The sequence below is a fragment of the Camelina sativa genome, chromosome 11, assembly GCF_030686135.1.
Source record: "Camelina sativa cultivar CO46 ecotype springtype chromosome 11, ASM3068613v1".
In the NCBI taxonomy this organism is placed as follows: domain Eukaryota; kingdom Viridiplantae; phylum Streptophyta; class Magnoliopsida; order Brassicales; family Brassicaceae; genus Camelina; species Camelina sativa.
The window spans coordinates 31,070,954-31,083,855 of NC_141890.1; the positions used below are offsets into that span (position 1 = coordinate 31,070,954).

Sequence of the window (12,902 nt, forward strand, 5' to 3'; positions counted from 1 at the left end):
ACCATTTGCTTAATGAGTTGAGTTGACTTATTATCCAATAAATACTAAATTTCTATGGTTATGGGTTGGTTTGAGTTGGTTTATCCAACTTGACACCCCTACTACTATGATTCTTGATCGGGTTGTGACGAGACAAATGGGAATTGAGACTGCGGTTTTATCTTTGTTGGATAAGATTGGTTTAGGGACCATTGCATATATGCAGTATGAGATGTATCCAGATCTTGTTTGTCAATTTATGGCCACAGTGGGCGTATACTATCAGAATGAGCGATCGAAGAATGCACATGAAGGAATTTTGTCTTTCTTTATTAGAGGTATTCGTTACAGGCTACCACTCAGGGATCTCTGCGGGATTTATGGTTTTGAGAAAAACTTTACAAAAGTTGTACTTCCTGCTCATTTTCCTATGGCGCAGGATTTCTAGAACCTGTTCGGAAACGGGCTGTATGATTTCAAGGCATCTACACAGACAGACGTTAGACATCCGGTCCTAAGGTATGTTACTCGTCTCATTGGGCACACATTTTTGTGCAAGATGGAGCCTGGGTAGATGAGGGTCACTGAGATGGTTTTATTGTACTTTGGATTGAGAGACTTGATTGCTGAAGTTTGCCCTAGGTCTAAGTTGGATAGGCCTGTTAACATGGGTGCAGTTTTCGCGCATCATTTGGTTTCCTTGAAGACCAAACCTTTTACTGGAAAGGGGAAGAAGATAGAGAGCGTTGGAAGTCTTTTGACTCCGATCTTCAGGCACTTTAGGATCGACCTAGAGAGTTGCAGGATTGTTACTGATTGTCCTGTTATGGATGCTGAGTACATGATGCATGCTCAGTGGATGAAGAAGACTTTGTTGTGGCCTTTCAGTGACAACAGAGGGGCATATATGGTTCAGTTGCCACAAGCTGATCTTACTGACATTGGAGAGGATTATCACCAACTTCAATTTGAGCCTGACCCGTGTGACCTTGTCACTCAGCCGACCACTCGACGTCGCAGAGGTGCCCCTCCTCGTGTTGCTCCTACACCTGCGGAGGACATTACGACTACTAACTCTGCTGGGGGTAAACACAGAGCCTCTTCGTCTTCTGCACCTCTCCGTTTGAGTTTCTAGAATTTCCTGCATCACCCACGGATCAAGACCCATTCCAGCAGTATGTTGTTGAGTGTCTCCGGAGTGTCTAGAATTCTATTGATGGGTTATCTCATTGTGGGTGTGTTCGTCTAGTACGTCGTCGTTCACCTTCTCTGTGACTAATTACTAGAAACTGTCGTTGAGTTGTTTGTTTGCATGTCGTTGTGACTAATTACTATATATATATATATTTAAAATTAATAAAATTTATTTTTGATAATTTGTAGTTTTATTTTTAAAAATAAATTACATAGACTGATGAAAATAAATTAAAAACATATTTACATATTTTTAAATAATTAATTTAAATTTTATTTTTAATTTATTCATTTTAATATTGTTAAATTTAATAAATGATTTTTTTAGAATTTTATTTAAATATATGCAAATTAATTTCTTATTTTATTTAGTTTAATTTAGTTTAATTTTAATAACTATATGTAGTTATATTTTTATTTAATTAACTTTAATTTTGGTCATATTTTAATTCATCAATTTTTTTTTTAATTTTTTTTGGTCGCTATGTTTTTTGTTTGCCTATCGTTGAATCCAGCGACTAGTTTCAGCGACTGATCGCTGATAATTTTAGCGACTAAAAATTACGATCGCTGATCGCTGACGACAGTCGCTGCGACTGATCGCTAAACTAGCCACAAACAAACAAACAACTTTTTGTCGTTATCGCTGGCGACAGGCAAACAAACATGTCCAATATCATATCTACTTTCCGAATCTTTATCTTCTTAACAGAAACTAACATCTCATGAGGTACATCGATTATTTCTTTAACCGAAAAATAAGATTATATTTATAATATAAAAAATACCGTATCTTAAAAAAATTACTCACCACGATATCACTAGAGTACGCGGTCCTAACCATATTCCATATAATCACCCTCAACCCTATATATAGAAGGTTTTTTTTCTGTTTCACACCATCATCAAATCCCACACACGAATATTTATTAGAAAACATAACTATAATAATGTTAGCCTTCCCATTACCTTTCAGGCCTTTGAAAGATCAAAAGTCTTTTAAGAATTAATGGCTTATTCGCGTCAAGATTCTGAAGACAAGTGGTTTATTATCGTCTGATGAACTATACATGACAGTAACGTTAGTTACATTTTTTACTTATTTTAGAATTATAGCAAGGAATTCTTTTTATTGACAAAGTTTTAAACAATTTTATTCATCGTTACATGCAGAGGTTTTCAATAAATATGTTTAAAATACAAAATTATTATATAAGCAAACCGAATTTATAATTATAAACGATTATAAATGATATAATAACAAAATAAATTATTACAAATTTACATTAAAACAAAAAAAAGTACAGTCCACGGTAAAGACCGGAGGTTAGTACCTAGTCACATTAAACAACAGTTCCAACTCATATTTTTGAACTTATTCTCCAGATGTAGAGGGTGTCGCTTGACACCACCAACAACAGATGGTGATAATCCAATTTTTTTAATCTATTTCCGTAAAACTTCAGTTTTTTTTTTTTAATTTTTCTTCACCAATATTATGCTTGATAACATTGGGACCTTGTTGTTTAAGTCTGGAAAACCTGAGTTTTTATTTTCTTTTGCTGGAGAGCCTTATGTGAGTCAAAAATTGTTTTATTAAGTTAAAATTTTTGTTGGAAATTATTTTCTCTGTTTCACGAATAGTGTTATTTTAATATTAATTTTATGTTTCAAAATAATTGCCATTTTAGATTTTAGGAGAAAGTAAACTTAGAAGGGACGAGAATTGGGTGGATGAACCAGTTAGGAACAATTTTTGTTTGTTAAAAGTATGCTAGCTAACCAGGTTAATGTATATCTTTTGAGGGTGTATAAAACCGGTTTTTTGTTCATGTAATGTTTTCTCAAAAGTAGTTTTGGTTGTTGTGCGGAGATGTTCTTTTGTATTTTGATAATGTACAAGTACTGTATTTTGTTGTTAGAAATTATTTGTTTGTATGTCCTAAGAAAAAAAAAGAGAAATTATTAATCTAATGTTTTTTATATCATATTTTAAAAAATTAAACAAAAGCAAGAAAGGAAAAGGTAATTTAAATTACCTCAGGGAAGAGCCGACATCGAAGGTACCAATTCGAACCACTGAGGCACATATTGAATTGGTGACATAAGCTCTAAGTTAACTATACTTAAACGCTAAACACAATATTCCGGTTTAGACCGGTTCGCTTAATAATTAAAAGCATTTTTCTATTTTTATTTTTATTAAATTTAGTATTTACCGACATCTCGCAACAGTGGATTTGATTTCTTCTCCGATGAAATCAACGCCGGCAGAACTCCTTTTTCCGGGTAGTCTGACTTTGAGCTTCAACCCTAACTAACCAAGTGATAGAAATTAGGGTTTTTCTTCAATAGAAAAGCTTTCTCCTTTATTGTTTGTAGGACCGCGGAAATCCAAATATATTAGATAACGAATATGATGCCTATGTAAAACGATAAAGAAAGAATAGATTCTCGGAGGCGAGATATGATCTCTTTCTTTAACCCAAAGTAGCTCCCGCAGTGTGGTGGATTAGTGAGTACATGGATCCCAAGATACAACCGAGACGAGCCCGAATCACAGCACTTGATTTCGGACTCAAACGAACGTTGGCTCAACGATACACTCTTGATAACACTTACGTTTCTTAGAGAGAGAAAGAGGAGTGAGAGAGAGTTGGACTTTTGCTGTTTTGAGTTTTGTTTCTTCGCAAGTGTATGAAACAATGAACGAGAGAGCTCTGTATTTATATGGAGAGAACGACGAGATGCTCTCCACAAAATCTGGGCTCGTAGACTGAGATATCGGGGAGTTGAGGTGAGCTGAAGACGCGCCCGAGTATCACACGTTAGTGAGATTTCCGGAACGACTAACTCTTCCGTTTGGAGTTGATAAGATTTCAACTCTCGACTTCATTATGCAAAACGACATATCTTGTTGGACCTAAAGGCCCATTAACCAAGACCCAAACTCGAGCTCAGTTTGATACGACACAAAGGCATGTGTGGTTTGCGTAACAGTCACTCATCTCAAGCTAACCACTTCTCATTCATTATAACAACGATTTTGACAAGTAACTACACTATGTTATAGTGCTCATTACAAGGAATCCAAAGAGTCCTTAAACCGGTCATTCCGATGATGGACATCACCGGAAAATTCACCGGAAAGATGGCTAAAGCTATGTTGTCAAAATTGTAGTTCCAACAATCCCCCACATGAATAGAATTGACTCTAGACATATGAAGACTTAACTAAACTTAATAGACTAAAAGACTAGACGAACTAGACTGACTCGACTTTCAAGAGTGTATGCGAAAAATAACTGTGTCTGAGATAGTAGCATTTTTCAGCTTTGAACTACTTATTGTTAATATCTGTCGGATTTACTGGCCAGGAGGTGAACATGATGTCTTGAACCACCCGGATATTTATGTAAACCGAGACAACATGTATAACCCAGCTTCTTTTTCTCGAAGAACCAAGTTCTCTATTGTGTTCGTTTTGGCCATGAACATGCCTGGATTTCATGAGTGAAGTTGGAGAATATAGCCTTACATTTTATTCTCCTAGAAACGGCCTGATTTCACACTCACTAGGTGATTCGCCATTAGCGTTTGTTTTAAGAAGTTTTCCTTTAGGAAATGCTCCACTGATATATCAAAGCTTATGGACTTGATCATTAAAAGCATTGCTTAACCTCTAAAGACACATGAAGTACTGTTTTTCATCTTAGGAACTGGGCTGTGACTATTAGTCATACAGTACTCCAGATTGATTTTGTTTGATTTAGTTTTCCCTTTGAACCTAATTCTTGGGATCTCCAGTCATTTAGGTGGGGTTTCCATCAAACATCCTCTTAGATTGTAGGCTTTAGACCCATTCCTCTTGATGATTTTACAACTTGATCTCTAGCTAGCCCTTTAGTAAAGGGGTCCGCAAGATTAAAAACTGTATTTATGTAATCTACTGTAATTAAACCAGTAGTGATCAAGTTTCTAATGGTCTTATGACGTCTTCTAATATGACGGTTCTTGCCATTGTAGTGAGTATTGTGTGCTCGGGCAATAGCCGATTGGCTATCGCAGTGTACACATAATGCCGGCAAAGGTTTTTCCCACATCGGAATATCTTCCAAAAAATTACGAAGCCAGTCTGCTTCTTCTGCGGCTTTATCTAAAGCTATAAACTCCGACTCCATGGTTGATCCAACCGTTAGAGTCTGTTTCGCAGATTTCCATGATACTGCTGCACCTCCTAGAGTAAAGACATATCCACTTGTGGATTTTGAGTTTTTGGAATCAGCTATCCAATTGGCGTCACTGTATCCTTCTAAAACTGCTGGTTCTTTACCATAGTGCAGCCCATAAGTTTTTTTACCATAATCCAGGTCATAAACACTGGTTGCTCTTTCGCTTGAACGCATACTTCACATTTTTCTTTGGGTATTTTGCATTTTGGGATTAGGTTCAAATTAATTAATCTTTGCAAAGATTTATAATTCACATGTCCTAATCGTTCATGCCATAAATTAGAAGACTCAACCAAATAAGCAACTGAATTTTTATTCATGGAATTGTTTGAAACAGAAGTAGAAGCTACATCATTTTTCTTAAGGATTGTTGCAACACACAGCTTAACAAGTCCTCCCTTAACAAAACCTTTGCCAATAAAGACACCATTCTTCCTCAGAGTCATCTGATCGGACGCAAGGTTAGCAGCAAAGCCATGCTTGCTCAATATGGTCCCAGAGACCAGATTCTTCCTCATGTCTGGAACATGCTTCACGTTGTGGAGCGTGACGGCCATTCCGGAAGTCATCTTCAAGACCACCTTTCCGGTTCCAACGATGTTGGAGTGAGACACATTGCCCATCATCAGATTCTCACCAGACTTGGATTTCTGATAAGTGCTGAACATGTCTCTGTGAATGCAGATGTGGGTAGTGGCTCCAGTGTCGTACCACCACTCCCTTGGGTTCTCATTGTTCATCACCACATTTGCTTCCGTGACGACCGCACACAAGTCTTCTTCAGTCAAATTGGCTTGATTTTTACCCTTGTCTTTGCTGCGACATTCAGCGGTTTTGTGACCTTTCTTGCCACAGTAGTTGCACTTTCCAGCAAACTTCTTAGCCCCGCCTTGCTTCTTGAAGAACGTGGAGGACTGAGGTGCCATCTTGCCTGGTACAACCTTTTTTGGTGAAGCTCCTTTGTTGCCGTAGACAACCTTGGCTTTCCCTTTTCTCCTATACTCAGCCATATTTGCATTCTCATCAATGACGGACACAGCGTTGTCACGTTCAGTTGATTGGTTTTGCAGCCTTGAGATTAGGTTGAGCAAGGTGATTGGCTTCTGCTTGTGATCCAGATATTGCTTGAAGTCGCTCCAGCTTGGAGGTAGCTTCTCGATGAAGCAATTCACTGTGAATGTCTCACATATGTTCATTCCTTCATCAGCTAACTGTTGTGCAAGCACTTGAAGCTCATGTACTTGGTCCATTATGGGCCTGGAATCCACCATCTGGTAGTTGAGAAACTCCCTTGTGGCGTGTTTCCCTGAGCCCACATTGTAGACTTTGTACTTGGTTTCTAAAAGATTCCAGAGAACCTTGGAGGTTAGTGCTTTGTTAAACACCTTGAACAGCTTTTCCTCCATGTGCACAAGGATGGCATTTTTGCACAAGTAGTCCGAGTGATGCCATGCATCAACGCTTGCATTCGCATGCACGTCGTTGATATCAACAGGCAGTGCCGGAGCATCTTCGGTGAGAAACTTCTGCAGGTTGAGTGTACACAAGAAGAAGTGCATCTTTTGTTGCCACAATTCAAAGTTTGTGCCATCAAACTTGTTGGGCGTCACTGCAGAGCTCGGGATACTCGGTTTCAGCTCGGTCGGAAGGAGAGGAGCAGGTGGTGGACCGTACCCAGGTTGGGTTGTCGACTCACGAGGTTCCTCGAAAGCACCTCCGTTGTTGTTGTTATCAACACCGTTAGTCATCTGTTCATAAAAGACAAAAGATATGTCAATATTTTTGAACAAATATAATTATTAATCAAGAGTTAGCAATTAATTTAATTTGCTAAAAATTAATTATTTTCTGTAGATAGCTTTATAGAACGTTATAACACGTTTGCAATAAAGCTATTGTAGAAAAAACAATTTTTGATTGCTCGAAGAACTGTTTCACGAAACTACCACATGCATGGTCTTCATGGAAACTGTTTTAGAATCTCGAGAATCTTGTAGTGAAGTTTTGCGAAATACAACCCGAAGGCCTTCACATAAACATTCACAAATCGATTACACTACGGCATTAATCGTTTATCAACTGTTCGCGTCGTAAGATCCGTTTTAAACTATATGTAGAAAACGAATCTTTACTTTGGGTTAAGACTGTAGGACCGCGAAAATCCAAATATATTAGATAACGAATATGATGCCTATGTAAAACGATAAAGAAAGAATAGATTCTCGGAGGCGAGATATGATCTCTTTCCTTAACCCAAAGTAGCTCCCGCAGTGTGGCGGATTAGTGAGTACATGGATCCTAGGATACAACCGAGACGAGCCCGAATCACAGCACTTGATTTCGGACTCAAACGAACGTTGGCTCAACGATACACTCTTGATAACACTTACGTTTCTTAGAGAGAGAAAGAGGAGTGAGAGAGAGTTGGACTTTTGCTGTTTTGAGTTTTGTTTCTTCGCAAGTGCATGAAACAATGAACGAGAGAGCTCTGTATTTATATGGAGAGAACGACGAGATGCTCTCCACAAAATCTGGGCTCGTCGACTGAGATATCGGGGAGTTGAGGTGAGCTGAAGACGCGCCCGAGTATCACACGTTAGTGAGATTTCCGGAACGACTAACTCTTCCGTTTGGAGTTGATAAGATTTCAACTCTCGACTTCATTATGCAAAACGATATATCTTGTTGGACCTAAAGGCCCATTAACCAAGACCCAAACTCGAGTTCAGTTTGATACGACACAAAGGCATGTGTGGTTTGTAACAGTCACTCATCTCAAGCTAACCACTTCTCATTCATTATAACAACGATTTTGACAAGTAACTACACTATGTTATAGTGCTCATTACAAGGAATCCAAAGAGTCCTTAAACCGGTCATTCCGATGATGAACATCACCGGAAAATTCACCGGAAAGATGGCTAAAGCTATGTTGTCAAAATTGTAGTTCCAACATTGTTTACATTAGAATAGTCTACTGTTCCTGCTGGCTACTGCTACCATCATCGTATGAAATTGAATTTTAGGGTTCCTCATTCGCGTTGAATCACGTACATTTCTTCCACTTTTCTTTGAGTTTTTCCCGCCTTAAAATATACCGTTATTGTCCCTATCCTCGCAGTTCCAAGTTATTCTTTTGATGGGGTTTTGTCGTCGTCGCTTTCTCCTTGATCGTTTGAAATTAAGTTTTTAGGGTTTTCTCGTTTAGGATCAATAACATGGCTTTGGGTATTTCAATCCAAACCCTTGACTGATATTTTTGTGTTTCTTTGTATTTTCTCAAGGTTTGTGGTGCTCATGGATACAAGAAAGATTTCAGTGTTTTGTTATTGGAATGGGTGTATAAAAGATGGTCCTGATGGTCTATTCTACCAAGGATCAAGCCCAAGAGTGATCAGAGTTGATAGCAAAGTTGAACTATCACAATTGTTGGAGGATCTGCATCGAGTTACTGGTTTTGAGAAGGGAAAGTTTCAGATTGATTTGATTGGTAGGTACCCTTCTATTGTTCAACAATCGTTGGTGAAGTACATGTGTTTGCCCGTTGTGGATGATTGTAGGCTTGTATCCTTGAGACCATCATGCTTGAGGTTCCAAGCTACCATCCTTCTATCAACAATGTGGAGTTGTACTTGGAGATGAAACCGATTCTGGTCCTGTTTCTCATCAGTCGCCATTGGCAAATAATGTTAGTTCTTCCGCAAATCAGGCTACCCAAAAGAGTTCTCGGACAGAAGATGCTTATGTTGATGCTGATGTAAATGCAAGTGCAAGAGATAACACACTAAGAACTCCGCAAAATCATACCAATAACGGGTGGATTAAGTATGAGCAGAGTACGGATGCTGGGAACTGTGGAAAAATGGTGGTAATAATTTGAATTTGGATTTGAAAAAAGCCAGGTCAATCAAGCTTCAATTATAGTGTGGCAAAACAGTTAATTTCTTTAGTTCATGGCTTGATGAATGTGAGTTCATGTTGCGATGCTTTTTAGAGATAGATATGAGCTGGAGAAAGCAGTGAAGTTGTACTCTAATAGATGGCAACGTGAGTACAATGCGTATGAAAATTTATGTGAATTTGTATGCAAGGGACACTGCGGATGGGCTCTCAAGGTAGCTAAACGGAAAGCAATGTCTTTGAGATAATAGAACATACCGGTCCGCATAGCTGTAAGCTACAAGATGTGAGCTCAGATTTTCTGGCTGCCCTTAGTTCATCTAACAAGATGCTCTTGGAATGGCAACATGATATTTTTTCTGTTACCAAAGGTGCATCCTTTCGTTCTGTGTTTTGGGCGTTTCAGAAGGGTTTCCTTACTGCAGACCTCTGATTATTGTGGATTCAGTAGACTTGAGAGGTAATTACCATGGAAAAATGTTGGTTGCTGCAGGATTTGATGCCGAAAACATGCTTTTACCACTTGGGTTTGCGATTATTACCCAAAATATTTTGTCAGCTGGTACTTGGTGTTGGTTCTTTTCGTGCATCAGAAGTTTTGTAAACAAAGCACAGCCTGCATCTTGCTAATATTTGATCACCTGGCACTGGCAGAGCTTTTCAAATCGCGACATGGTCTTCTCGAGGAGCCTCAAAAGAACAGAGGAGAGGTCTATGCTAAACATGTCATGGCAAAGCTAGAAGAGTACACGTTAGCTTCTCGAACACACCATGTATTGCCTATAGACCAGACTGCAGAGAGGTTCCAGGTCACAAAAGTGCTGCAAAATGGAAACAAGAAATATTTTTCTTAGTGCAGCGATCGACTTTGCACGTGTAACATGGCAAGTTTACAAGTACCCTTTCACCAAAAAAAAAAGTTTACTAGTACCCGTGTTCGCATGTGTTAGCTATTTGCAGGAGGCTGGACTTTGATCATTTGCAGTTTGCAGTATGTATATGACTTCTACAAGACAGAGAGTTTTCGAGGAGTTTAATCCACTTCCAGGACCAGGAGTATCCAAATGGCCAGGAGCTTCCCCAGTTCCAAAACTGTTTCCTTCTGGAAGTAGTGCGATACATTAGTTCCCCGGCTCGTGACAACAGAGCCACCGCAAAATCACTCCAGCTTAGTTAAGTAAGTTTAGGAGATACACTTCAGATTTATGGGAAGCGGCAAAAGAAGTTTGTGGATCTTGAACCAGATTGACACGGTTTTTGGCTGTTAAATTTGCTAACCGGTATTAATGTAGGTTTTTCTTCAGAGAGTGTACAGAACCGGTTTTTTCTGCACAATTATCTTTCGATATTTTCATTTTAAGAACTCTTTTCCTTTTTCCAAAATATTAAAATCTAAATGATTACAATTAAAAACTCTAACAAAATACAATAATTATTAAAAAAATATATATGTTGTTCACATATTTTATATACTCTACAAATTCATCAAGAAAACACTGAATATGCTCAAATATAATTTTACAAATCATAAATAACATACTCTATAGTCTTTGATTTACTAAAAATAAAGGATAATTTCAATACAACAAAAGTTGGTTACCTACCATTCTACCAATTATCTTGGCACACTCTTGACTGTCTTAACAACTGTTGGACCTTCGTTCAGATTAAGTCTTTCATAGTCAGAGTAAAAAGGGAAATAATCAACGGAAGAAGAATTGTAATCAACAGTAAATGGAAGGCTTATCTTGTAACGCTCAGATTTCATGCTATTAGTCTTCATATCATAAAGACCAACCCAATCAAAACCACACATCACTGCAACGTTAAGTTGTGGGAGTAACCACACAGGTCTAACTAATTTATCTTCTTCTACTATACTTTTCTCTTCTTTCATATTCACCCATGTCTTTCCAAAAGTACTATCCAGCACCTAAACCCCCTTTAAGTTTTCTCCGCTTTTCGGTTTCCAGAGTATTATTCCTAGCTCACCTTCATACTTTGCTAACACTAGAGGACTAATTCTTGTTAAATCGTTCGGAAGCGGAAGGAGAGACCATGTTTCGGTTTTCATACAAAACCGGAATACATTCTTGTTCGAAGTCGTTAACCAATGCAAGAATCCGTTGATCGATACCGGTACACTTGAAATCCTTAAGAATTCTCCTTCTGGTATCATCGTCTAATCGTTTCCAAGTAAACGAATCAGAATCGAAAACTTCGCATATGAGTGTGTAGCAATTATCATTCTCTAAAAACGTTATCTTATTTTGGTGAGATAGTTTGACAATCTTATATCGAAAAGGATTTGCTCGAGTGACGATTAAACCCGTTACAGTTGTCCGAAAACATCCGGTTTCCGGGTTTGATATAGTATGGTACTGTTTTGTGGTTGGTTTACAAACAATATACGTTGTTCTTCCATAGCACTTAGGATCAACACAGAGCAAAATCCCATGACTTGGGTCACAAGCTTCGATCTTTACCTTCTCTACCGGTAGAAAATCGAGGGGGACTTTAGATCTATTATGAATGTTCTCAGAAGTGAGGACATAATAAGTGGAATAAAATGTTGAAAAAGATCCTTTGTATTGGATAAAAACTCCAAAGACAGGATTGGTTCTAAGGAGATTCAGGTTGATAAACCAAGATTCCGACATTCGTTTGTAGTAATCTTTGTTTAGAAATCTGAAATTTTCAATTGCTCTCACCGGACAGTAAGACAAAATTCCTAAGATTATGTCTTGGTTCATTGCAGGATAACTCATTTTGATGATAGAGAGAAGTTAGCAAGATGACTTGTTTAGGGTTTATATATATTTTGTTTTGTCAATTTTTAGCTTCTGTAGTTTTATAGATTTGGTTTAACAAATGTGTTAGTTAAATTCATTGTTGGTCCACGTCTGTTTAGAGAAACATATTATAACAAAATTGTCTATTGCAAATTTGCTACCATCTCTAGAATTGCTTTCTTTTAGTGTCATTAGGAAATTTATTCACACTTATTACATGCAATGTTCCTTTATTGTGATATTTTAAAATTTTTAAGTAAGGTCTATCATATAGTACTTCATATGATATCATTAAGAAGAAAATTAAAAATATAACCTTTATTTTGTAAAGATGACATCTCATTTCATTTGATATTGGATTAATCTGTTTTAAACAGATTTATATATAGTCAAATCTTCCATAAACATTTTATGAATCATCACATATCTTCCAATAATATCCAAAATATAAGATTTTCCATCATCTGTTGTTTACTATCTCGGTTTTTATAACAATGATTTAGTATTCAATATCAAAACTAAATTTAAATTTACTTTAGAAAATAAAACTTCAAAATTATTTCATTTGTTATTGGATTAATCTGTTTTAAATAGGTTAATATATAGTCAAATCTTCCATAAACATTTTATGAATCATCATATATCTTCCATTAATATCCAAAATATAAGATTTTCCATCATTTGTTGTTTACTAAGTTTTTATAACACATGATTTAGTATTCAAATATCAAAACTAAATTTAAATTTACTTTAGAAAATAAAATTGCAGAATCATTTCATTTGTTATTGGATTAATCTGTTTTAA

General features: G+C 37.1%; 1 pseudogene; it reads left to right on the forward strand.

Moving 5' to 3' along the window:
* The first annotated feature begins 8,702 nt into the window (after window positions 1-8,702).
* Window positions 8,703-10,595, forward strand: LOC147934655 (uncharacterized; annotated as a pseudogene).
* Window positions 10,596-12,902: the final 2,307 nt, after the last annotated feature.